Source organism: Ambystoma mexicanum, chromosome 9 (assembly GCF_040938575.1).
Source record: "Ambystoma mexicanum isolate Mex_15411 chromosome 9, UKY_AmexF1_1, whole genome shotgun sequence".
NCBI lineage: Eukaryota > Metazoa > Chordata > Amphibia > Caudata > Ambystomatidae > Ambystoma > Ambystoma mexicanum.
In genome coordinates, this window is record NC_090931.1 from 1,525,534,272 (window position 1) to 1,525,560,908 (window position 26,637).

Below are 26,637 nucleotides of genomic sequence, written 5' to 3' on the forward strand. Positions count from 1 at the left end.
TGCAAAAAGAAAAACCTGCACTATGCTGTGGCACCCAGTAACACAAGAATGAACGTATGCGTGTCACACGCAGACTAGAATGACCTCTGAAGGGGTAGGCTACACACGGGGCAAGCACAGATGTTAGATACGTGCGTGACTCACCGTCTGCCAGGTAAAAGAGCATGAAAAATGAGCGTGTTTGGTTGGCAACACCCCCGCCAAAAGAAGATATGTACGCTGTCTGAGGAGACAGGACAACAGTAGAAGGGAACACTGTTTGAGGGAACAGGCCCAGGTAAACCAGTACAAGAGAAAAAAGAGAAAAAGCTGTCAGAGGTAACAGGGAGTACGAACTTGAAACGCCGTGAAGTAAATCGCGTGTGAAACGACAAGAAGTACAGAATTCACCCACTCGCTCTCCACGAAAAGCACGTACAAGGAAATGGTGTTCTACACGTACCTTATATGCAGGCCCACACGTACAGCATCACTTACGCGGCGTGTACGTGCTAGGCCCATTCCCACCAATTACACGCTTTGTCACTTCTGCGTGTAGGTCCATTTTCACCAATTACACGCTTTGTCACTGCCGCATGTACGCTCTAGGCTCATTCCCACCAATTACACGCTTTGTCACTTCTGCGTGTAGGTCCATTTTCACCAATTACACGCTTTGTCACTGCCGCGTGTACGCTCTAGGCCCATTCCCACCAATTACACACTTTGTCACTTCTGCGTGTAGGTCCATTTTCACCAATTACACGCTTTGTCACTGCCGCGTGTACGCTCTAGGCCCATTCCCACCAATTACACGCTTTGTCACTTATGCGTGTAGGGCCATTCCCACCAATTACACGCTTTGTCACTTATGCGTGTAGGGCTATTTCCACCAATTACACGCTTTGACACTCGGACGTGTCTTTCATTTTTTTCACACGCAACATTTTCCTACGTGTGCCCAATTCAACGTGCACGTGACTTCACAGACGCGGATACGCTGGTGACGCGTTTACGCGCTAAGGGCCTTTCCTCGAATTACACGCAGACGTGTTGGATTTTCACGTGCCAAATCACTCCGTATCAAGCTGGCCACGCGTTCACACACGGAAGACCACACTCCTGCCCAGAAGGCCAAATTACTGCCCCCCAGAACCCTGAGCACGCTCCCACCTGCCATCTGCTGCTGCCTGACTGCCTGCTGCCCACGTGCCCTGCCATTTGCTGCCTGCACATCAGCCAGGGGTGCTGTTGCTGTGACCACCCCTGCTGGAACCAAAGACTCCCGACTGCTTTTCCATCGCCCCACAGCCCAGCCCCAGGACCCAGTTGCCCACCCACTCCTGCCTCTGGGGTTGCCATGTCGGGCACTACAAAATCTGGCACCAGTGGCAACCCCCGGCCAAGGAGGCAGAGGGGCACCAGCTTCACTGCCACCGAAGTTGGTGTCCTGGTGGAGCATGTCCTGGGGCAGTATGATGCCCTCTTCGGAAGGTTGCGCGCTGACAAGGAAGGACGGACTCGGATCTGGATGGACATCGTGACTGCCATCAACGCGGAGGAGGTGGCAGTCCGCGACTACGAACGTGTCAGGAAGCGCTGGGAGGACTTCAGGTCCAGGACCCTCAACAAGGCCCGGCGCCTCATGATGGCAGCGGATGCTAAGGGGCGCCGGGGCCACTTGTCGGAAGATCAGATGAGGGTCCTGGAACGCATATCCCCAGCACTCCACATCCAGGTCCTTGAGAAGCAGACACGTCTGGAGTCGAGCGGTAAGTGTACATGCATACTGATTGTAAGCTGTGCGTGTGGTGGTGTGCCAGGAGTGTGCAGGTTGAACATGTATTTTTATGTGGCCAAGTAGGGGGGGTGTACAGGGACGTGAGGGTGACACATGCGAGGGGTCTCATGTGTGACACATGGATGGTGCTTGTGTGTGTGGGCTTGCATGGCACAGGATGTGGAGGAATGATTGTCAGGTGTGACATGGATGTTGATCGAGACACTGCGACAGTTGGCGGAGGTGTACACATGCATGCAAGTTTGGTGTTGTGTGTGCATGTGTAGTGTACTCCCTATGTTGCATGTGATGTGTGGATGACCTTTGGCTGCTCATGCTGTTGTATGTGAATGGATGGTGCTGGCTGTTGCATTATGGCTGTGGTATGGCTCATGTGTGCAAGTTGAAATGACATGTGTGTTGGGGATTGTGATGCCATGTGTGAGGTTTACCAATGCCACTCATGTATAACTGTCATGTGTGTATGAGTCCATTTTACAGTGCCCTGATGCCTGTGTTTTCTTTCTCCCTGTCTGCAGCGTCAACTGATGAAGAGGGCGGAGAAGGTGCTGTGGAGCACAGCGGCAGGGGTCGCACCACCAGCCGGAGACGCAAGGCCCGGATCCCCTCCCAGGTTGTGATCTCGTCGGGGAGTGAGGAGTCTGGTGCTGCGTCCCAGGCCGCAGCTGCCGAGGGGAGGTCCAAGAGGCGGAGGTCGGAGTTGGACTCCTCGGCAGCAGAAGGGGCAGCTGGGACCCCACAGGGCCCAACGGGGGAAGATGGCACGGAGTCATCCAGGTTGGTGGGGGGTTTGGTGGAGGAGGAGGCCATGCAAGCGACAGTGGCGGGGTCTGGAGGTGGGGATTCCACTGGTGCTAGTGGTGCAGTGCAGGATCAGGAACAGGAGGCAGCACAGGCCGCCGCGGAGGTGCCTGTGTGCAATCCTGTCCCTGCTCCTGTCACTGCATCATCTTGCACCAGCGGGGATGCCTACCTCCAGACCCGTTCTCAGGGAGAGGATTGGCGTACAACACCTGGCCTTCCTCTCCCTGCGGATGTGGCTATCCTGCACCAGGTTGAGCCTGTCCAGGGTGGGGTGGTGTTGCGTCAATGGGCCATGCGAGCTGACCTGCAGTCTTTTCATGATGAGTCTGCACGTTTTCTCGCATGGCTCGTTGACCGCGTTGACCCACTGGGACAGCTCACCAGGGCTGGATTCCTCCGTTTCCTGGACCTTGTTCCGACCCCCTTCTCCACAGAACCCCCTATGCCCCAGTCGTCCTCCATGCCATCTTCCCACCCATGTGTCACCTGGGTGCCCTGTGGAGCTGCCTCCGACCGTGCGGCCAGGCTGGTGGACAACAGATCCCTGCCACAGTCGGGAGTCGGACGTCCAGCAGGGGTGGCCACGTCAACGACTGCACCCCAGCTGGAGGAGGATGTGCAGGCACCATCGGACAGGCACATGGACAGCAGCAGCTGCAGCAGCAGGAGGCTGTAGGTGGGAGCCACGATAGCTCGGGGCCTTCAACATCGGAGGGGCAGGCATCGGCCGGAGGGCAGGAGGACCCTGGACGGGAAGTGTCTTCCGTGTGGCAGCGGTTGGGCCACGCCATAGATGCGGAGCGGCGGCAGGCAGAAGAGGCACGGCTCACGATGGTCAGGGCGGAAAACTCCATGCGGAGGGCCCTGAGGCGGGCCGAGTGCCTCGAGGCAATCCGCAGGGAGTTGGAGGTGAACATGTCGGCGTCCCTGCGGACCCTCAGGGCCATGGAACAGGACCGCCTCCGGGACATAGACATAGACAAGGAGTTCGATGATGCCCTGGCCCGGAACACCACTAAGTGAGCCGCTGGACTGGCTCGCCGCCATTGTATATAGTTATTTAGTGATAGGTTTCCTTTGCAGTTTATTTTTCTTTGGAGTCGACGGACACTGCTCCACCTTTTGTATATAGTTCCATTTTTTTGGTAGGTTTCATTTATTCTCTTGGGATGATGGACCCTGAATACTTTGTACATAGTTGGACTTTGGATTTGGATATTTTTTTAAGTATGAATATTTTTTGCCATGGAGCAATGGTTTTCTATTTCTTTTTTACCTTCATTTACTTTTCATGGACTTGAACTTTGGAAGATATTTTTTCGTATTGTCATTTATTGTTTCATTTTGAGAAGAGAGGGCCTGCTTAATTTTTTAATTATTTGACTTGTGTATTTTGGTTGATTTTGATAGCCATTGCTGTTGCTTTTAATACATTATTTTGATTTTTTAATTCTTCAATGTGTGGTTTCATCTCATTGTTTTCATGCATGTCATGATATGGGTTTTCAGGTTCACTTGCAACCATTGTGTGTGTGTGAGACACATGTGTTGATTTGCATTGTTTCCATTGGAGTAGTATCATGGGCACATGTAATACTTGGTTGTGTCTTTGGGCTGTGGTGGCTGGCCATGAGGCACATGCTTGAGGATTGTCAGGGCCTGTGGGCAGGGGGACATGAGTGGGGGCCTGGTGGAGGCTGCCCCTGGTGGCTGGGGGGTGGGGGTGGTGGGAGACATGGGTGGGGGCCTGGTGGAGGGTGCCCCTGGATGCTGGGGGGTGGGGGTGGTGGGAGACATGAGTGGGGGCCTGGTGGAGGGTGCCCCTGCACTGCTGGGGGGTGGGGGTGGTGGTAGACATGTGTGGGGGCCTGGTGGAGGGTGCCCCTGGATGCTGGGGGGTGGGGGTGCAGGGGGACATGAGTTGGGCATGAGTGGGGGCTTGGTGGAGGCTGCCCCTGGTGGCTGGGGGGTGGGGGTGGTGGTAGACATGGGTGGGGGCCTGGTGGAGGCTGCCCCTGCACTGCTGGGGGGTGGGGGTGGTGGTAGACATGGGTGGGGGCCTGGTGGAGGGTGCCCCTGGATGCTGGGGGGTGGGGGTGCAGGGGGACATGAGTTGGGCATGAGTGGGGGCTTGGTGGAGGCTGCCCCTGGTGGCTGGGGGGTAGGGGTGGTGGTAGACATGGGTGGGGGCCTGGTGGAGGGTGCCCCTGGATGCTGGGGGGTGGGGGTGCAGGGGGACATGAGTTGGGCATGAGTGGGGGCCTGGTGGAGGCTGCCCCTGGTGGCTGGGGGGGTGGGGGTGGTGGTAGACATGTGTGGGGGCCTGGTGGAGGGTGCCCCTGCACTGCTGTGGTGTGGGGGTGGTGGGAGACATGGACAGGGGCCTGGTGAAGGGTGCCCATGCACTGCTGGGGGGTGGGGGTGGTGGTAGACATGGGTGGGGGCCTGGTGGAGGCTGCCCCTGCACTGCTGGGGGGTGGGGGTGCAGGGGGACATGAGTTGGGCATGAGTGGGGGCCTGGTGGGGGCTGCCCCTGGTGGCTGGGGTGTGGGGGTGGTGGGAGACATGGGTGGGGGCCTGGTGGAGGGTGCCCCTGGATGCTGGGGGGTGGAGGTGGTGGGAGACATGAGTGGGGGCCTGGTGGAGGGTGCCCCTGCACTGCTGGGGGGTGGGGGTGGTGGTAGACATGTGTGGGGGCCTGGTGGAGGGTGCCCCTGGATGCTGGGGGGTGGGGGTGCAGGGGGACATGAGTTGGGCATGAGTGGGGGCTTGGTGGAGGGTGCCCCTGGATGCTGGGGGGTGGGGGTGGTGGTGGTGGGAGACATGGGTGGGGGCCTGGTGGAGGCTGCCCCTGCACTGCTGGGGGGTGGGGGTGGTGGTAGACATGGGTGGGGGCCTGGTGGAGGGTGCCCCTGGATGCTGGGGGGTGGGGGTGCAGGGGGACATGAGTTGGGCATGAGTGGGGGCTTGGTGGAGGCTGCCCCTGGTGGCTGGGGGGTGGGGGGTGGGGGTGGTGGTAGACATGGGTGGGGGCCTGGTGGAGGGTGCCCCTGCACTGCTGGGGGGTGGGGGTGGTGGGAGACATGAGTGGGGGCCTGGTGGAGGGTGCCCCTGCACTGCTGGGGGGTGGGGGTGGTGGGAGACATGGGTGGGGGCCTGGTGGAGGGTGCCCCTGGATGCTGGGGGGTGGGGTTGGTGGGAGACATGGGTGGGGGCCTGGTGGAGGCTGCCCCTGGATGCTGGGGGGTGGGGGTGCAGGGGGACATGAGTTGGGCATGAGTGGGGGCCTGGTGGAGGCTGCCCCTGGTGGCTGGGGGGTGGGGGTGGTGGGAGACATGGGTGGGGGCCTGGTGGAGGCTGCCCCTGGTGGCTGGGGGGTGGGGGTGGTGGTAGACATGGGTGGGGGCCTGGTGGAGGGTGCCCCTGCACTGCTGGGGGGTGGGGGTGGTGGGAGACATGTGTGGGGGCCTGGTGGAGGGTGCCCCTGGATGCTGGGGGGTGGGGGTGCAGGGGGACATGAGTTGGGCATGAGTGGGGGCTTGGTGGAGGCTGCCCCTGCACTGCTGGGGGGTGGGGGTGGTGGTAGACATGGGTGGGGGCCTGGTGGAGGCTGCCCCTGGTGGCTGGGGGGTGGGGGTGGTGGTAGACATGGGTGGGGGTCTGGTGGAGGCTGCCCCTGGTGGCTGGGGGGTGGGGGTGGTGGGAGACATGTGTGGGGGCCTGGTGGAGGCTGCCCCTGCACTGCTGGGGGGTGGGGGTGCAGGGGGACATGAGCAGGTGTGCAGGGTAGTCCCCTGTTTTGTGGGCTGCCTGCAGGGGCCGTGGAGGGTGTACAGGGAACACCTGTGAGGACCCACCCAGCCTAATCGCGTGTGATAATTCCCACGCACCCCTGTAATACACGTACCCAGCCAAATTGCGTGTGATAATTCCCACGCACCCCTGTAATACACGTACCCAGCCGAATCACGTGTGATAGTTCCTGTGCACCCCTGTAATACACGTACCTGGCCAAATCGCGTGTAAAACTTCCCGTGTACCCCTGTAATACATGTACCCAGCCAAATCGCGTGTGATAATTCCCGCGTACCCCTGTAATACACGTGCCCTGGCTAATCGCATGTAAGACTTCACGCGTACCCCTGTAATACACGTACTCTGGCCAATCGCGTGTTGAACTTCCCGCGTACCCCTGTAATACACGTACCCTGGCTAATCGCGTGTAAAACTTCCCGCGTATTCCTGATATGAACGTTGCCCGCTTTGCGTTCCTTGTTTGGCAGCCCTGTAAACTGGTCCAGGGTTAGCGCAGCCCTTTGCGATGATTTAGCGATTTTGATGGCTTTTCCTTGCGCGAGGGCGTTCTTGGGGGCGTTACTGGCGCTGCTGCAGGGTCGCTGCGATACTCTGCGCCACGGCTGGTTTGGGAGCCTAAAATCCATGAATACGCTGTGCGCGGAAATCGGTTTTAGCGCACGTGCCTGGCGCAGACAATCGCACGCGGACACTCTGCGCCAGCCGCTTGCGACACTTTTCTGCGAAATTCTATGAATTACCCTGTAAATGCGCTAACACATCTTATCACTTGCGCCCCAAAAAAGTGCAGCCCAATCCACAAGGGACACATGAATGGGCACATTTTATATGTGCGCCCATTCAGATGGCCTTTTTCACCTCCTTGATCAAATAAAGTGGCGTTTCTGTCAATTTAAAAGCACATCCCTCCTTTCCAAGCAAGATGCACTTTTAAATGTGCAGAAATTGTAGGCAACCCTACACGCACGGGATGTGGGGCTGCCACTGCATGACAGGGTCTTTCCTGACCCTGTCATGCATTTCTTTTAAGGTATGAACCACTGCTGTGTCGCTTGCATTTCTGTTCCTCAAACAGGATAAAAATGCATATTTTGGGTTGCATTTTACAGCGGCAGGCACCTGGAGGGCCTGTCCCTGTGAAAGGCGCTGGGAACTTGCAGAACACTGTCGGGAGAGCGATTCTATTCAAAGTACTGCCCATTTTGATGACAAAAATCAATTGAATGTTACAATTTGACCTATTTCGTCCAGTACTATTCGATCGATTTTTATAAATACTGAACATGTGTTGCGGGGGTGTCACCCGCTCCCCATGTTCAGTATTTTTGGTCTAGGGTGGTTGCACAAGTGTTTTCCCCTTTTTCCTCAAAATTGGAGGCGGGGACAGAAAAAAAAGAAAATATTGAAAAAGGGACCCTGCGGAGTCGGATCCTACCCGCGTTAGAGGGATGGATCTGGCACCGCAGGATTGCAGGGGAAGCGGCAGCGACCAAGCAGTTAAGTAGGGGGGGTGGGGTGGTGGTGAAAGGTGTAAAACAGGGAATTTACAATGGATATATTTGTGGTTCGGCCCAGTCTGAAATATAAATCGGATAAACACGTTTACATCAGATACATACAGATTCCGACACAGAGGTTTTTCTCAATTGCAAGCATTTAATACAAATAACACTATAGTGGGTGAGCAAAGAAAGATTACAATGACAGAGAAAAATAAATATAAGTCATTGTATTCCTCAGTTGCTGACAATTTTTAAAACAGAATGATCATGTTTATATAGCTAGGTACCAGACATCACTCCCACACTATACGTGCCTAGACATCTCGTGGCAGATCCATCACCCCTCCATCACTTCTGTGATGATTTCCCAGAATTGGGTCAGAACGGTATATGCAGAGAGTAAAAAGGCAGTTGTTTGTCATAATGCATCACATCCAATGTTACGGAAAGCAAATGCTATTTGTAAAATCAGGAAGGAAAGCGAGCAGCGCAAACGTTTACTGTGTACAAAGGTTAAAAGCAGCAGAAATAGGGAAGTGTTTCTGCCAGTCTCGTTGTATTAATAAAATGGTTTACTGTAAATGTATCATTAATGTCAGCAGAATTTTCTCACATCTGGGATGAGCTGATGTACTTTCAACACGCATATCTCGGTGCGAGGTCAGGCTGTTTATCTTGAATTCCAGCGAGCGTAAGCAAGTTTTATGCATTGTGCAGTTTTAAGCAGGGACCTCTAACGTGAGGCCTAATATTTTAGCTTTGTGTGTTAAAGCAAGGAGGCCTAATCCTTTGAATGGTGTTTGTAATTGGCCCCTAGCAGATTATGTCTCCTTCAAACAATATTGTTATGAACTGATTAACAGATAAAATTGACATTTCCACAGACGGCCCTTAATCAGCTCAACAATATTGCTATACTAAAGTTACAGAACTGCCTCATATATCTCCTCATCCTGGACAGCTGTCTGTGAAACATACTCAGTGGCATCACTAGAAAAGGGATCAAGAGGTAAAGAGGTGCAAGGGGAAGGCCGAGGGGGCAAAGCAGGTCTTCCTATGTCTATTTCAGTAATCTCAATTTGCATTAGTTCCTGTATAGCGACATCCTGCATCATCAGTGCAACTCCTCTGGCACCATGGAATGGTCGTGGGGCACACAATTGGGCTAGATATTGGCAGCATGCAGGTAAGCAATTAACAAAAAGGCAGCATCCCAGGATTATTAGTATCCCTGTAAGCAGTATCATTCCTATCTTCCAACCCCATAGGCTAAATAAACCCCAAATGGAATGTATATTGTCCCATGGTCCAGTTTCTACGTGAACCTGGGAGACAATCCCACAGAGCCTTTTTATGGACTCACGCACAGAGGTGGAAGCATCGTATACATAGGAACAGCAGCTATACCCTATAATTTTGCATGTTCCACCGCTCTCAGCCAGGATCATGTCTAGCACCATCCTGTTCTGAAGGGCCACTAGCCTAATAGCTTGCATTTCAATAATTATGTTTTCTAAAGCATCTGCTGTCTCAGAGATTGTGGCCTACAAGACCCTAGCTAACCTCCTAATATCACAGGAGTTAATAGCGGGGCCAAACCAGGGAATAAAAGCTTTCATAAAGTCACCGGCTATGTCTGCTGCAGTATCTCCTTGGTTCACCACACCCCTTCTGGAGCGTGGTAGGGGCTTAATGACAGGTTGTGGAACATCATTGTTTTGCTTAACAGGTATGGCTGGCAATACAAATCCTAGATGGCAACGTCCTGACCTACCCTTGGGAAGCCATGTGTGCGCATGACTACCAAAGATAAAGTAAATAGAATCCCCCACATACAAAGGGGCATCCATAGAAGGATGTAGGTCAGGCATGTGGTAGGTCATTTTACAATCTAGGCTATATCCCACATCATAGGCCCCAGAAGCTTCTATACAGATACTAACTTGGACATCTAGGTTTCTTAATTTAAGGAATGCAATCAGGTTTGTGGTGGGGGAGTTCACACTAAATTCATCAGGAGAATATAGTTCATTATCAGGAAAGGGTGAAAAATAAGATGAAAAAGGAAAAGTAGCATTGGACATAGTTACTAGATCACATCGGCCCCTTTTAAGGACATCCTTATCAAAATCAGAGTAAGCGCTTTTGTGATTCAGAGCAGTACCACTCTTGGTGCTAAACCCTAAAGACAATTGTCTGAGGGCAATCACTATCTCAATACGTGAGAATACTAAATAAAGCGCATAGCAGGAAGGCAGAAAAGGTAAAGGTATCTGTAGCAGGGGCATTCCTTCCCCCACATAGGCAGGTAGCTGCAAGCAGATCCAGCAATCAGAATTCTTCACAATATCATGAGTGTGATGAAGCAGGGAGATAAAAGCATTCTCTCTTATTTGTTCCTTATGATATAATTCTTCCAGTGAAGGGACAGATATAGGTATGGGCTTAGCAGAATATGGGGTTTTGAGCAATTTGTCTAGGAAAAAAAATAAACTGAATAGGAAAACACTCAGCAGTAGTAGAAATGACAGAACCTTGGGTTTGGAGCGATATCAAGGTCTGGATTCAGGAGTAGGTGTGTCATAGATACTGTTTGGCATTATGAGAGAGTTTCTTAAAGGAAATACTCTAACAGGCTGAGGCAAGACAAGGGTTATAGGAGTTTCAGGAGTGTTCATATGTCTCACCCCAAAGACAGTTCGTTAAAGATGTCGGTATTCACCGCCCTGGACAATCCGCAGAGAAGGCAGCAAAGTCAATTCAAGAAAAGAAGCAAGCGTCAATCAGCACAATTACTTTAGTTTTCTGTGGCCTGAGGTTATATCGTGGTCCCTCTGTCACTCCTGTGATGTCTTTGGGAGGCACGATACCTGGGGAAACGTTGCACGGAGGTAGTCTTTGGGAATTATCAGTCCCTTGCGGCACAGATTCTTCCCATAGTAACTCTGTAGAGGTATTCCCAGCCAGAAATGGAGGAGCCCGCTTCACGTGGCTGGCATGTATCCAGTTACGATGTCCTTCGCACTTGACAGCAGTCTGGGTGGCTAGTAGGACCTGAACTTGGCCCTTCCACCGTGGTTGTAGACTGGATGATCTCTGAAAGTTCTTGGTAAAAATCCAGTCGCCAGGCTGTATGGAGTGGCCGGATCCTTCAAGAGGCTTTGGCAAAAAGTTTTTCACCTGTTTATGAATAATAGACAACCTCTTAGTAAGCTCCAAACAGTAATCGCTCAACAAAGGATAAGGGACATTTGACAGTTTTCTTGGACTTGGGATTCCCCATATATTTGCTGGTCGTCCCATTACAACTTCAAATGGTGACAAACCTACTCCTGAATGTGGGACAGTACGTATGGACATTAAGGCCAGGGGCAAAGCATCTACCCACTTGAGGGGGCTACTGGCACAGATTTTTGCCAATTTGCTCTTCACGGTGGAATTGAAACGTTCACATAAACCAGCTGCGGCCGGATGAAAAATGGAATGGAAATTTTGTCGTATTCCCAAAGCCTGACACACTAGGCGCATTGTCTTATTAACAAAGTGAACACCATTGTCACTCCAAATTGTATGGGGTAGTCCATATCTTGGAAAATACTCTTTTACCAAAGCCTTTGCAGTGCTTAAGGCAGTATTATCCACCATAGGGAATGCTTCTGTCCATTTACTGAACATACATACTAAAACTAGTACATATTTAAATCTCTGACATAGAGGCATTTCTATGAAATCCATTTGAATGCATTTGAATGGTAACTCTGGGGGTCTGAAATGACCTCTAGGGACAGGTGTACCCTTTCCTATGTTGTGTGTTAAGCAGGTAATGCAATGTTTACATTTAGCTACAGCTGTTTTCCGAATGTTTGTGTTATACCATACTTCTCCTAGTAAGGCTACAATTGCATCTGCACATATATGGGAGTGTCCATGTGCCATTGTGACCATCATAGACACATATTTGTCTGGTAACATCCATAATCTCCTATCAGATTGGTATACATAACGACCATCATCAAGGGTGGCTTTGCTGTTCCATTTCTCAAGTTCCTCTTTGGATGCGTCTGCTTGTATTTGTCTGACACATTCAAGAGAATGATCAAATTCAATATTTACTGGGGCATTTACTGATACGTAGGTTAAAGTGGCAGGTGCTTGGGCAGTCAATTTAGCTGTCTTATCAGCGAATGCATTACCTTTTCCCACATCATTTGTCACTTTCTTATGAGCGCTGCATTTAATAATTGCTAGCTTTCTAGGCACTACTAGTGAATTCAACTATCTTGTGATCAGCATATCAATGCTCTATTTTGATACCATGAGAAGTAAGAAAACCTCTCTCAGCCCATAATTTTCCAAAATGATGTGCCACACCGAAGGCGTACTGGCTGTCAGTATATATATTCACTCTTAAATCAAGACTGAGCTCACATGCTCGAGTTAATGCAATGATTTTTGCTGCTTGGGCAGAGTGCTGTGGAATTTTGCAACTTTCAACCACTGTTTTCAATGTAGTAATTGCATAGGCAGCTGTGGAGCTAACGCATGATAATTTAAAACATGAGCCATCCATGTATAGGGTTCCATCAGGTTCACTTAAAGGTATATCAGTTAAATCTACCCTTCCCTTTGTCTCCTCCTCTGTTGTTAGGATACAGTCATGCAATACAGTGAGGTCATCAGAAGGGAGGGGTAGCATTGTGGCTGGGTTCAGAGAATGACACCTTTTTATCGCTATGTGTGGTGCAAGTAAAATCAGTTCATATCTGGTCAACCTAGCATTAGTCATATGCTGAGTTTGTGTTTTGTTCATCAGTATATCAATAACATGAGGCACCATCACTGCCAATTGATGTCCTTGCACTATACTTTCAGATTGTTTCACAGAAAGTGCAGCACCTGCCATTGCCCTTAGGCATCTAGGTAAACCCCTAGCCACTGTGTCTAAGGTTGAAGAAAAATAGGCACAAGGCCTGTTTTTATCTCCATGGAGTTGAGTTAATACAGATAACGAACATCCAGATCTTTCATGCACAAACAAGGAAAAACACTTAGCATAATTAGGGTTCCCTAAAGCAGGTGAGTCACATAAAGCCTGTTTTAGCATATCAAAGCTTGCTTGGTGTTCTGGTAACCATGGCATTGGAGTTGGTGTCTCTTTGGTAGTGAGATTAAGTATGGGTTTTGCTAAGAGAGAAAAATTGGGAATCCATTGGTGGCAAAACAACGTCATTCCCAAAAATCCTCTCACTTCTTGCTGTGTGGTTGGAGCTACTGTATTGAATACAGCTTGTATTCTCTGTGGATGTAATCTCCTTTCTCCCTTTGATAGGAGATGACCCAAATAAGTAACTTGTTTTTGGCAAACCTGTAACTTACTCTGAGAAGCTTTATGACCCAATGGTGCTAAGAAATTCAATAATTGGACTGTACAGTTTATGCATTGTTCTTTGGTCTCAGCAGCTATAAGCAAATCATCTACATACTGTAAGAGCGCTGTGCCATCAGAAAGTGAAAAACAATCTAGCTGTGCTTTTAAAGCTTGACTGTAAATACTTGGACTCTCTGTATAACCATGTGGAGCTCCACAGAATGTATAAGACCTTCCTTCAATATTAAAAGCAAACAAATACTCGCTATCCTCATGGATTGGAACTCTTAAAAATGCGTTCTTAAGGTCTATTACTGTAAAATACTGGGCAGCAGGGGGGATCATGGTAAAAAGAGAAACCATGTCTGGTACAACTGGAAATTGAGGTAGTACTATCTTGTTAATACACCGCAAATCAATACCTAATCGCCATTCAGGTGTTGCATTCTCGCTAACCTTCTTCCGAATGGGAAGTATGGGGCTGTTACAGGGGCTGCCTGCAATTTGTTTGACAATGCCTTTAGCTAAGATATCTTGTATGACTGGACAGATTCCTTCTAGTGCTTGTTGTGTTATTTTGTACTGGGGTATTCTTAGGTAAAGAACATTATCCTTTAATGTAATGCGAACAGGTGCTATCTGGAGACACCCTACATCATTTTTACCTTTCGCCCATACCCTCTCATCAACAGTTAGTAATTCATCAGGAAGTACCTCTGTGGTAATAGCATTGTAAGCACAGCCTTTTTGTAGGTAATCAGACATGCAAGTGAGATAGACACCATCAGGGGTACAATAAATTGTAGCATGCAATTCTTTTAGCAGATCCATTCCCAATAGATTCAATGCACATTTGTTAGTAAGCACAACAGGAGCAAGACATGAAATAGGTCCTATAGAGAACTGGATAGGCTCTGAAATGGGGCTATGAATAGGGGTATTTGAAAACCCTACTGATGTATTTACTTTCCCAGAGAGGGGTGCAGTAGGTACCAATTTATGGGAGATGGGTGTATGGGTAGCCCCGGTGTCAAGTAAGAACTTCACTTTTCCTGGCTTTGCATTTTTAAGTGCTAATTCAACATAGGGTCCTTCGGGGTCCACTTGTATTTCCACTCTCCCTTTTCCCTCTCTTGGGCATCCCTATTCTACATAATCATCTGAATGTGTGTCATCTTCATAGTAATCTCTTGCTGAATACTGTTGGCCTTGTCTAGGATTGAAATAATTCTGCTGCTCTTGGATAGTTTTTACCTCTTCACTGTTACCTTGTCTCATCTGGCCTCTGGAAAAACCACGTCCCACTGATCTCCCTCTCCCCCTTGGTCTTAGAGGGCATTCCCTAATCCAATGGTTACTCGATTTACAATAGTGACATCCTTCATCTATACCACTCCTTCCATTGGATGGGGGTGCACTTCCTCCCTGTCTTCCTCTCAGCATACCTCTTGCTGTCTGCATCTGTCCCCTTCCTCTCGCTGGAAATGCTTTTTGCATTAATACTCTAGTTTTTAAACTATTAAGATTTCTATCTTTCTCAGTCTTTTCTTTATTGTGTCTATCTGCATAATATCTGGCCATGGTCAATATTTGAGCAGCATTCTGGGTTGGCCATGTAGATTCATACGTTTGAATATCATTCTTAAGATAAGAAAGGAGCCCTTCTACAAAGTGCGAGCAACATCCCTTTTGTCCTTCGGTCGTACTTAAATCCAATCTGCTAAAAGAGCTAAAAGCCTGCTCTTTCCTGGTAAAATAATTTTCAACTGATTCTCCTTCATTCTGTTTGCAATGAGTTAACTTATCCCAGTTCATCTGTTTTCGGGGTACTATCTGTTCTATCCTTCTCGTTATGTATTCTGGCAAGGCTAGGATAGTCTTGTGTAAAGAACCCTGCCCATCCCTGTATTTGGTCACTTTTTCATCCTCTAAATCAGTCCATGGGAGGTTCTTCACTATCTTGTTTTCTACATTGTCTCCAAATATCTGGGGGTAAAATACATGAGAACAATTGATCAATGTCATTTATTGTGAGAGGTCCACTCTTTAGCATTCGGTTGGTTTGACTATACCATTGCTCTGGATTTTGTCTACTATCTGGAAAATCCTTGGTAAAAGATAATAATTCCATTCTATTCCACGTCACATGAACCTGATGTGTGGGGTTGCTGCTATCAAAGCCTGGTACTTCTCTCATAGGGTTCTAGTGCATTACTGATTTTTTTAAGGGAATTGTTTCAAGCCACATAAGCAGTGTAACTATAATATCTGAACAGTCTTCTATGGAAATGATCCCTTTTTGGCTATTCACATCCATTTCCCTGTACTGGTCTGGAAGATCATATGCTTCATCCCTATTAATCAATTTTAGGCTGACCATACTTTGTTGCATAAGTAATCTACAATTTCATTTGCTACTGGCTGTTCAACTTGAGGTGCATTATCCCTGGCTATTTTAATGCCTTCCGTACTTTTGGCCAAACAAGCATTTGCAAAACATTTTGCTTCATCCTTCTGGGATGTAGTTATGCTTCTAGTCTGGTAGGCAGAGGTACTTGGTGGAGGAGGGGTCTCCTTTGACTCCCCACTCCCTTCCAGGAGAGAGCAAGGAGGCGGAGGAGCTCTCTTAGTGGAGAGAAGGCATTCTAATAAGGGATCAGCCTCTTCATCTGTCTGTATCATAGGTGCAGAAGCCTCAGTACATGGTTTGGATACATATGCTCCTACCGTGCTTAGAACACACTTTCTGTTATCCTGTTCCCATCCTTCCTTTAGTTTCTGGAGCTCATAGGCTTTTGCTTTATCCCTCTCTGGTTGTGGCTTTTTATCCTTAAACCGTGCTTCTCTTCTAGATTTCTGTCTGGCATAATCCTCCCAGATTTTATAAATTTCCCACTGAAGAGGTCTTATCTTTTTATCTCCTTCTGCCAGTAGTGCCTTCCTGAGATATGCAATTCGGGCTAAATCAAAAGAGCCATAAATCGGAAAAGACAGGGCAGGATCACTGGCTTTGGGGGGATATTTGTGCCATTCTCGTAAGAACAAAACTGTGCCTAACCCTTTTTTTACCATCAATTCCCAACCCGCACTGCCCATCGGCGGTGGCGATACGTGTTGTTCTAACTTATTCAAGCGCTTACTTGTGCAACAATTCCCTTTTGTACATGCATTTCCCATGATTACTCAATTACCTGTTATCGGCGCGCCTAGCGTTGTTCGCTAATCTCTGTTACCTTGCGTAATGTCTGTACTTAACTCGTGATCACAAGGATTATAACCCCTAGGGCATACTTAAGTGTAGTATTTCCCCATGTTATAATACTAAATGCAAATAAAACAAAAAATTAAATAAATAAAACGGAAAGGGGGAAAAAAAATGACACGACTTTCATTTCTCAAATAGTCATTCAACAGCTAGAAATATTCTCACCGGATTTCAGATGTCATCTATCTCGCCAGCACACACGCCAGCACACACGCACGTCTGTGTCGGAACCTCTCAGAAAACGTTGCACTGGTCCTCAGATGGGTGTTCAGACGGAAAAAAAACCTTTGGTCACAAACAGATCATCTTGTTGAGCAGTTAGTTGCAGATGCGGGCTGAGGGTTTTGTGGCTGCTAGAGCACAAGCTCCTTTCTGAGCAGAGGCCTCCATGGTGAATTCGTCAAACCGACAATCCTGCACTGGTGAACCGCTGGAAACAAAAATCCAAGCTGGATCTGTCTGTCACCGAAGTCTCACCACCAGAGTTCGCCAAATTGTAAAACAGGGAATTTACAATGGATATGTTTGTGGTTCGCCCAGTCTGAAATATAAATCGGATAAACACGTTTACATCAGATACATACAGATTCCGACACAGAGGTTTTTCTCAATTGCAAGCATTTATTACAAATAACACTATAGTGGGTGAGCAAAGAAAGATTACAATGACGGAGAAAAATAAATATAAGTCATTGTATTCCTCAGTTGCTGACAATTTTTAAATCAGAGTGATCATGTTTATATAGCTAGATACCAGACATCACTCACACACTATACGTGCCTAGACATCTCGTGGCAGATCCATCACCCATCCGTCACTTCTGTGATGATTTCCCAGAATTGGGTCAGAACGGTATATGCAGAGAGTAAAAAGGCAGTTGTTTGTCATAATACATCACATCCAATGTTACGGAAAGCAAATGCTATTTGTAAAATCAGGAAGGAAAGCGAGCAGCGCAAACGTTTACTGTGTACAAAGGTTAAAAGCAGCAGAAATAGGGAAGTGTTTCTGCCAGTCTCGTTGTATTAATAAAATATTTACTGTAAATTTATCATTAATGTCAGCAGAATTTTCTCACATCTGGGATGAGCTGATGTACTTTCAACACGCATATCTCGGTGAGAGGTCATGCTGTTTATCTTGAATTCCAGCGAGCGTAAGCAAGTTTTATGCATTGTGCAGTTTTAAGCAGGGACCTCTAACGTGAGGCCTAATGTTTTAGCTTCATGTGTTAAAGCAAGGAGGCCTAATCCTTTGAATGGTGTTTGAATGGTGTTTGTAATTGGCCCCTAGCAGATTATGGGCTTCATCCTTACCGCCTTACTACGAGGTCCCTTTGCAGGTTGGGGAATTTAACACCTGCTTTTTGCAGGTGTTAAAAACCAACCTGCAAAGGGACCCAGGGAGCTAATTACGGTACCGCAATTTGCGGTACCGTAATTAGCGCCTTCCCCATTCCCATTATGCCCTTTGGGGCAAAAATGGGAATGGGGAAGGGCAATGGTGTAAGGGGGAATTACCGCCCCGCCAACCTTGGAATGGGGCGGTAATTCCCCTTTCCACCAAGGCGGTGCCGGTATTTTACCGGCATGAACCATGGCGCTAATAGCGCCATGGTTCTCCGCCATCCGTGTAATGAGGCCCTATGTCTCCTTCAAGCAATATTGTTATGAACTGATTAACATATAAAATGGACATTTCCACATTTTGGTACATTTTGGGTTGTTTGGCTGAAGTGCAAATCAATTTGCAGCGAAATTTACTATGGTCAATTCCGCCGCAAATAATTACACTTCGGTCAAACAACCCAGAACACCATTCAAGGCAGCGGGCCAGCGCACAATTTGCGCTACAGCTAAAGCCTGTGGAAATGCGCCAGTCACCTTTGAGAGTAAGGTGACCTGCTCATTTCCAAAAATGGGCTGTCTAAAAATAGCATATCTTCCGTTCTTTTTTTTAAATGCCCCATTATTTGAGGAACTGGGTCAAAATCTACATTAAAAAAATAAAAAAAATGGTTACACTGTGAGAGAGAGGGAGAGTGATGGGTGAGATGTGAAGTGATAGGCAAGAAAGCAGAGGGAGAGCAGTGTGTCAGAGGAGGAAACGCTTCACAAGAGAGCAGAGGAAGCAGTGATGCGTTGTGGGCCAGAAATCTGACAGCGAGCAGAGGTACAGAAAGTAGAGGGAGCGTGTGGTCTGTGAGCTAGAAAGCAGAGAGGAAGCGGTTGGCCAGAAAGAGGCAGTGAGCTGCAGATTGGGAAAAAGAATGAGGGAAGAGTGTGATAGAATGGGAGAAAGGATGCAAGATGCAGAAGCAGCACAAAAGAATGAAGGACTGTATATTGCGGGAGGAATTGTAGAGTGTAAGGTGTGAGTTGGGAGTATGATTTGGAGTGTGGCAGAGGCTGGGCAGTGCAAATTGTGACTTGACAGTGTGACATAGCACATGAGTATTTGTATGACAGAGTGAGAGGTTAAGGAATTTAAGTTGTGATGGAGAGTTGGTGAGATGTGTGTTGGTGAGAGAGGTGGGTGGGTGTTTGGGGGATTGGAGAACATAGAAGGGGAATATTTTCAGCATTACAATTGATAATGCTCAATTTAGTTAATACTATTAAATAGGCATGAACATTAAACCAGAAATGTAGCCAAATGAAACACTGTTCTGCCAAGCCAGAGGCATCTGGGACTCTTCCTATTAAATTAATACAAACGATACACAATAATGATACCCTGGCTCTGTTGTAGCCTTGTACTCTCCTATTTCCTGCAATGTGGCAATCTTACACCCTCCAGTTAATACCAAATGTCCCGCAAAAATGCCGCAATAAATAAAGGTTTGTGCCGTAAAATTTGCCATTTCATGCCGCAAAATCCAGGAAGGTCTGTAGAATGCGTGTTCCTAGGTGATGGTGATTGGGAAGGCGGTGTGGATGCCTGAGGAACGCTGCAACCTCTTCTTCTTTCCTGGCGACATTCTAGTATCCGATACTCAATGTGTAAAGACAGTGTTACCAAATCCTGAAAAGAAGCCGTCCTGGCCACTCTGGCTAGTTCATCCTTAATCTTGTCTTGGAGACCTCGGCGGAAAATTGTCTGTTTCGCTGAGTCCAGCCAGTCGGATTTAGCTGCCAGCCTCATAAAACGGGATATGTACGTCTGTAGGTCTGTGGTTCCCTGCCGTACATCGAGTATTGCTTCCAAAGAGCTGTACAGCACTTCTGGTCGGTCAAATCGCACCTTAAGCGCTTCCACAAAGTGGTCAAAGTTGTTTAAGGAGGGATCATTCCCGGTGACCAAGGGAGTGACCCAGGATAGAGCATTTCCCATAAGATTGGCGATGATGAATCCAACTCTGGATCGAGTGGTGTCATAGGCATAAGGTCTGAAAGTGAAATGGACCTGGCAGGCGTCAAGGAAGTCCTTCAGACCCCCAGGATGTCCGTCGTATTTACCGAAGGACAAAGCCATGGGTGGTAAGTCCCCCTGGTCCTCGCGACGCAGCACCACTTGCTACCTCAAGCCAATATTCTCATTTCATAAAGCCTGTACTTCAACCGTAAGGTTCTGCATGGCAGCCACCAGTTCTTGATACTGTTCCAGGGATGCCATGGGTATCTTTAGGCGTTGTATGCTGTCAAGCTCCTGTGTACCCTCCCAATCCTCCTCACCTGATTCCACTGAAGTAAGGTCCTCGGATACAGTACCAGATGGTTTGCTCTTCTTTTTCTTGTCGGAAGATGGCTTTTCTTTAGGCTTGTGGTCCTTCCGTTCGTGTAAATAGGGTCTGGCTCCCCCAGAGGACACCTTGGCAGAGCTGGAATCTGCCCTTGGGGGACCCTGGGGAGCCAGCCCCAAAGCAGGGAAAAAGCCAAGTGGCGGAAAAAACCCTGATGTCCAAGAGTCCTGATTGGAGTTAAACGTTCCGGAGTGCAGAGTAGAAACAATGGAGATCTTAGAACTGAAACGCTGCAGGCCGAAGTATAAGCAGCTATTCCCAGGGATCGGAAGCAAGAGCCTCCGAAATGGAAACAGGATAAAGAAGTAGGGAAAAAGAGGAACATGGGGAGTCTAAAGCAGGTGAGTGGTGCGGTAAGGAGTAACTAACCCCAAAACTAACAATGCGGAGGTCCGCGTAAGGATCCCTGGCGCACAAGTGCTCCAGGCATAGAGAGCGGAGCGCCGCTGAAAAAAGGATGCGAACAGCAGGAAACGAAGGCAAGAAATGAGCGGCGATAGATGCAGAAATAGTACTAGAAGTGAACCGCAAGGCAGCGGAAGAAACACGGTACCAAAACTGGAAGCGGGATAGTAGGAATACCGGCAAGACGGCGAAAGAAAGTAACGCGGGAAAAGACCAAAGGTACGGAAAGACAGAAGAAACAAACCTAGTAGGGAGGCAGGATCAGAGATACACACAGAAAAACAAGGAAGAAAGTCAGGGCGAAACTGACAGGTATGAGGACTAAAGTTAACGCAATGAGCGAGGGGGCAGAGTCTGGTGATATACCAGACGCCGCCATATTGGATGAGGACTAGAGTGGGTGGAGCGCTAAAGTCAATGCCTCCAGCGCTCCCACAGCTTCCACCCGCAGTTCCTGAAAGGTACGAAGAATAAGGGGGATGCTGCCGGTAACTTTGACGGGCGGATAAATCCATTAGCCAGGTATTGATCCAGATAAGACTTCAAGTGGAGATTTTCGGTTTCCGTAAGTGCATACATTCGACCACAAGGAACCTGTGCGCCAGTTATCAGGTCGATCTGACAGTCATAGGGCATATGTGGCATTTATGTGTTAGCCTGTTCCTTCTGAAAAATATCTTGATAATCTTGATATTCTCTTGGTAAGGTGTCCATTGGTTCCATGAACCCTGACGCTATTCCTTGGACAAATTTCAGGTTTGACTGTGGTATAGCTTTCGGGTAGCAAGTATGGGTGCATTCGTTAGAAAAGGTCAGTCTCTTTGCACACCAGTCTATGTGGGGATTGTGAGTTACTAACCTTGGCATCCCTAAGATCAACCGGAACTGTGGAGCTTTAATGAGGTCAAATGTGATTGCTTCTTGATGTCCATCCTGACATAGAAGGGTTAATTCGGTTGTGCATTGAGTTACTGGACCCGAAGCAATTTCTGTACCGTCAACAGTAGTTACCTTTTCAGTTGTTGGGTTTGTGCATTAGGGAAGTCCCATTTCTGCTGCCAGATCTCGATCTATGTAATTATCAACTGCTCCGCTGTCTATATACTCCTTTATGGCATGCATCCGCGATGGTCGTTGGTGATTGATCAAGATTACTGGTAGGGTGAAATGTGAGGTGTGTGACTCATCCTTCTCGCTCGACAAGTGGACCTCTACGCTTGCCGGGCCTGGTAGTTTTCCGACTCCTTTCCAACATCTTCTTTCTCTGTAGCACCTACTACCTTCCTTGGAGGTTTCACTGGGCATTCTTTGAGGTAGTGACCCGATTTACCGCAATGTAGGCATAACTGAAGCTGTCTCCTCTTGTCTCTTTCAACCTTGGTTAAATGTGGTCGTACTCCTCCAATCTGCATGAGTTCTGTGGTATTTTCTGATGGACGTTGAACATTATCTTTTGAATGTACGTACATGGCACAGTTTTCGAGTCTACTTCAGTCTGTTCTTCGATCCTGTAATCTGTGGTTCAACTGCACTACCAGGTTGATAAACTCTCCACAGTCTTTAGGTGGGTCTTCCACTTGAGCAAGGACATCCTTCAGGTCTCCTCGCAAGCCCCGATGGAACAACGTGGTTCTTTTATCTTCAGGCCGTCCCGCTTCCACGACCAGTCTATTAAAGGTGGCAATATAAGTCAGCAAATCTTGATTTCCTTAGGGGAGGGACAGGAGTTTGTTATCAAGAGCTTGTCCATGCAAGTGTCAAGCAAATAACTTTTCATCTCCTGTTGAAAACTCCTGAGGTCCTGCAGTAAAGGGTCATCCCGGGTCACTGAAGTTACCAAACAAGTCTGCAGCACTTCCACTCAAATATGATAACACGAAGGCAACCCTCGCCTGGTCGTTTGGGAAAGCCCCAGGTCTACAAAGAAAATGGAGACGGCACTGGTTCATGAATGTTGCGTACCTTCTGGGGTCTCCATTAAATCGTTCTGGTGGTGCCAGGGGTACTGCTCCCAGCAACGTTATCAGTGCTGGGTTGACTGATGATGGTGTAGCAACAGATGGGGCAAATCCGGGCAATGAAGCTTGCCTCGCCTGTGTTTGTAGTAGCTGTTTGCTTAGTTCATCAGTACGGTCTTTTGTGACTATTAACTCTTGTCTTAAGGCATTGGTTTCTTGCTGGGCTGCGTGTACCTCAGCGCGTAATTGTCCCAAAATCTGGGTTAACTGGTCAGTTTCAGATGTCTCCATGACACCCAGGTGGTTAAGGTTTAAAAGCTTTGTGTACAGTTACGCTCCCTGATATCCCCGGGGGCGTCTGGAAAGTTCTGAGATCTGGAATCCTGGATGCGTAGTTGTCCAGTGCTGAATAATGAATCTGCAATTACAGAAGGGAGGATTTGTGATAGCTGTCTCTAATGGGTGAATCTCCCACCTCCCTCTGATCGATTCCCTTCCCACTGGGTCTTTCTCACCTTATTTATTTGTTTGGTGAGCTATCCGTCCTGCGTTTCTTGTGCAGGGGCGCTTGATGTTTGTTGGCAAGCTGCCCGAGTTGCTTCACTGGTGCAGGGCGCCTTCCTTGGGCCCAGGCCTGCTGTGACCCCGAATCTGCTGATAGGCAGGTAGGTTTGTTAATTGTAAGTCTTTGTTCTGTTTGTGGTTTGTTAATATCTTTAACACCTTCTTTTCAGGTGTGAAGGTCTTGCTGCTGGCGTGCCGGATGGAGAGGTACATTTTTAGGTCTTTGTCTTTTAAAGCTAACCTGTGTTTTCTTCTTCTTCTCCTCACAGACCGCTGTGGTGCTGTGAGTAGATAAGAGCGTGATGAAAAAAAACTGGCCCCCGGAATCCGTTAAGGTAAGTAAAGCGCTGTGCGGTTGTTAAATCATGAAAGCAAACATGAATACGTCTCCTTTTCCTTTGCAGGATGTTGCTGTGGTGCTACGGATGGAATCTCAGCATAGCACTATGGAATTCAGGTGAGACTGAAGGGGTTCGTTGTTTTGGAAGCAGGTGCGTTCTAATATTGGTTTCTCCTTTTCTTGTTATTGCAGGTCGCGATGTTCCAGCAGCAGCTATGGTAGCAGTTCGACGGAAGTCCTTAAGCTAGTACTCACAGGTGAGTGATGTTTCTTCTTCTCTTGGTTTCCACAGATTGCAGCAGCCCGGTTGAGATGCTGAGTGCTGGATGATGTATTCTCAGGTAAGACAGAATAATCTTGTTCTTGTTCTTGCAGGACTACAGGAAGATGCTGAAGACCAGGAGCTGGACACGGTGAGCGTCACGCTGCTAGTTGAAGAATAACATGAAGCGTTTTCTGCAGTCAGGGTGTGGTTTATATAGCCCCGGTAAAGTAGTACCAGGGAAAGTAGTTCCAGACCTGCCACACCCAGAACACTAGACCGCAAGGCTTGGTTCTTAAGAACTAGGCTGAATGGTTGCTTCCATGTTGGATTTAAAGACCCATGTAGTCAATTGAAAGTAAGTCTGGTAAGTATCTCCTTACAGTACATGAGCTTGGTGCCAGATGCGCCAGGACTGAATAACTTTGCAGAAGTCTTGAGGCCCTCAGAGTAAATATGGGGGCTTGCTTGTGGCACAGCTTGTGGCCCCGGACAGTGGTCATGACAGCGTTTTCACGCGATTTGTCAGGGGTGCATCTGGGGTATGCAATGAGTTTTCACGTGATTTGTCAGGGCTGTGTCCGGGGCACGCAATGAGTTTTCACACGATTTGTCAGGGGTGCTTTCGGGGTACACAATGAGTTTTCACATGATTTGCCAGGGGTGTGTCCGGAGTACGCAATGAGTTTTCACGCAATTTGTCATGGGTGCGTCTGGGGTACGTGATGAGTTTTCACGTGATTTGGCTGGTGTGCGTCCGGGGTACACAATGAGTTTTCATGCAATTTCGCTGAAGGGGCTGTATGCGGGTTCAGGGATGGCGCTGGGGCTTGCACAGCATTTGGCATTTCACTTGCTTTTTCCTGCTCATAGGGGCGTGTTGGGAGCGTTACTGATGCAGCTTGTGTTTCCCTGCGCCACGGCTACTGAAGTCTCGGGCAATCCATGAATGTGCGTGCCATGCAATTGTTTATCTGCTTCTCGTTGCGCGGCGTTTGCACATTTTCTGCGCAGGATTTTATGAATCGGGCCCAAAATATAAGGCTGTGCTACAAATAACTGTGGACAGTCGGAAAAGAAGGAACCCATGACACAGGGTCTGCCTCATGCAAGAAAAGGAAATGGAAGAAAATTAGACCTGGTTAGCTGGAGTGCTGGCTGGAATAAAATTGATTACATAGCTCACAAAATCCAGAGCAGCCTGTCAGCCTAAGGACCGGTGCAGGGACCTTTTGCTGGCATCATGGAATATGCAAGGTGTTGCCCATCTCTTTAGCACTAGTGGTCTATGTTTTGAAGATTACAAAATAATCTGTCTTCAAGCGACATGGCTGTGAGAGCTTCCCCTACTAGAGGGATATTCTGTCCATGCATTTAAGTGATTGACGGGTCGCCCTATGGCTGGCCTGTTAATTGCTGTAAAGAACTCCATAAAAATTCAGGTGATTAAAGAATAATGCCCTTCGCCATGGATTCAAGCTATCTTAGTCGGTGCTGGTCCGAAGGTGGTACAACCAGTGAAGATTCTCTTAATATTCAACCTTCATTGGAATCATTTGGGAACAACAGGTGTAGACTTTGTGAAAACAGTTAGACACCATAGACAACGCAAGGGAATTCAGGTGTTACATGGAAATCCTAATATGTAGAGACTTAAACACCCATTGCTTTAATGAAAATTCAATTGAAATAACAATCCTCCGGTAAACCCTACAATGCATATCATAAAATGGATTAGTTGGAGAGCAGAATTAGAAGAGATAAACATCTTCATGGTTAATGGCCAAATAGATGCCACATAGATGGTGATATCCCCGCCCAATCTACCCGGAGAAGAGGCAAGGAGCAACACATTCTTGATTATCTGTCCACTTCAGAACACCTATATGCAAACCTAAACAACTTCAAGATCAAGAAAACAGAAAAGCGATCACGATATATTGGTACTGTCTATACGGAACTGGATGAATGATAAGCCCAAATAAGGAGTTACAGACTTGTATATTGAACAAAGGGGGAACAGATTGCAAATCGACAAATGCACAAATGGGTATAAAGGGATGGGCCAGAATTTACTGGCACTCCTTGGATGTCGAGGTAATGAGGAGGAGAAAGATTTTGAATAAGAACCTGAAGCAAGCCAGAAAAAAAATCCAGGGTATTACCATTATTAGAAAATTGAAGCAGCAATATAAAAACTGGATAATAACCCATAAGTGGCTTCTATACCAACGTGATGCTGAATCAGTGCTCTGCCTGGTTTCAACGAAAAACACCCAGGGAATTTGGAGGATTTTAAACAACCTAAATGCACCCCAAAACACGTTGACTACAAATGAGGTATCAGCCGAGGTCTGGTGCAAACACTTCGAAGGCCTGTTTAATTCAGATAAAGGGCCTCATAAGGACCCTGGCGGTAAGGGGTTTGCGCCAGCGTTAGCTGCGCCGACCCCTTACCGCCAACTACGAGTTCCCATAGCGCCATGGTCATTTTTCCGCCCGCTTTTTGCGGGCGTAAAAATCCATGGCGCTATGGGACCTTGGTGTTAATTACGCCACCGTAATTTACGGTGGCGTAATTAACTCCTTCCCCACTCCCATTATACCCTATGGGGCCGAAATGGGAATGGGGAAGGGTAAATGGGTCAATGGGGACTTACCGCCCCGCCGACCTCGGAATGGGGCGGTAAGTCCACCATCCGCCATGGCGTAAACGGACTTTACGCCATGGCCAGAAAGTCCGTCGATGGCGGAAAAAATCCGCCAGGGTCGTAATGAGGGCCAAAGAAATGATAGATGAGCTGGTGCTATCGAAAACCGGTTGGTTCTT

General features: G+C 48.2%; 1 pseudogene; it reads left to right on the forward strand.

The window, feature by feature from the left end:
* The window catches only part of LOC138489418 (zinc finger protein 850-like), a 124,524-nt pseudogene that overhangs the window by 77,983 nt on the left and 19,904 nt on the right, over positions 1-26,637 (forward strand).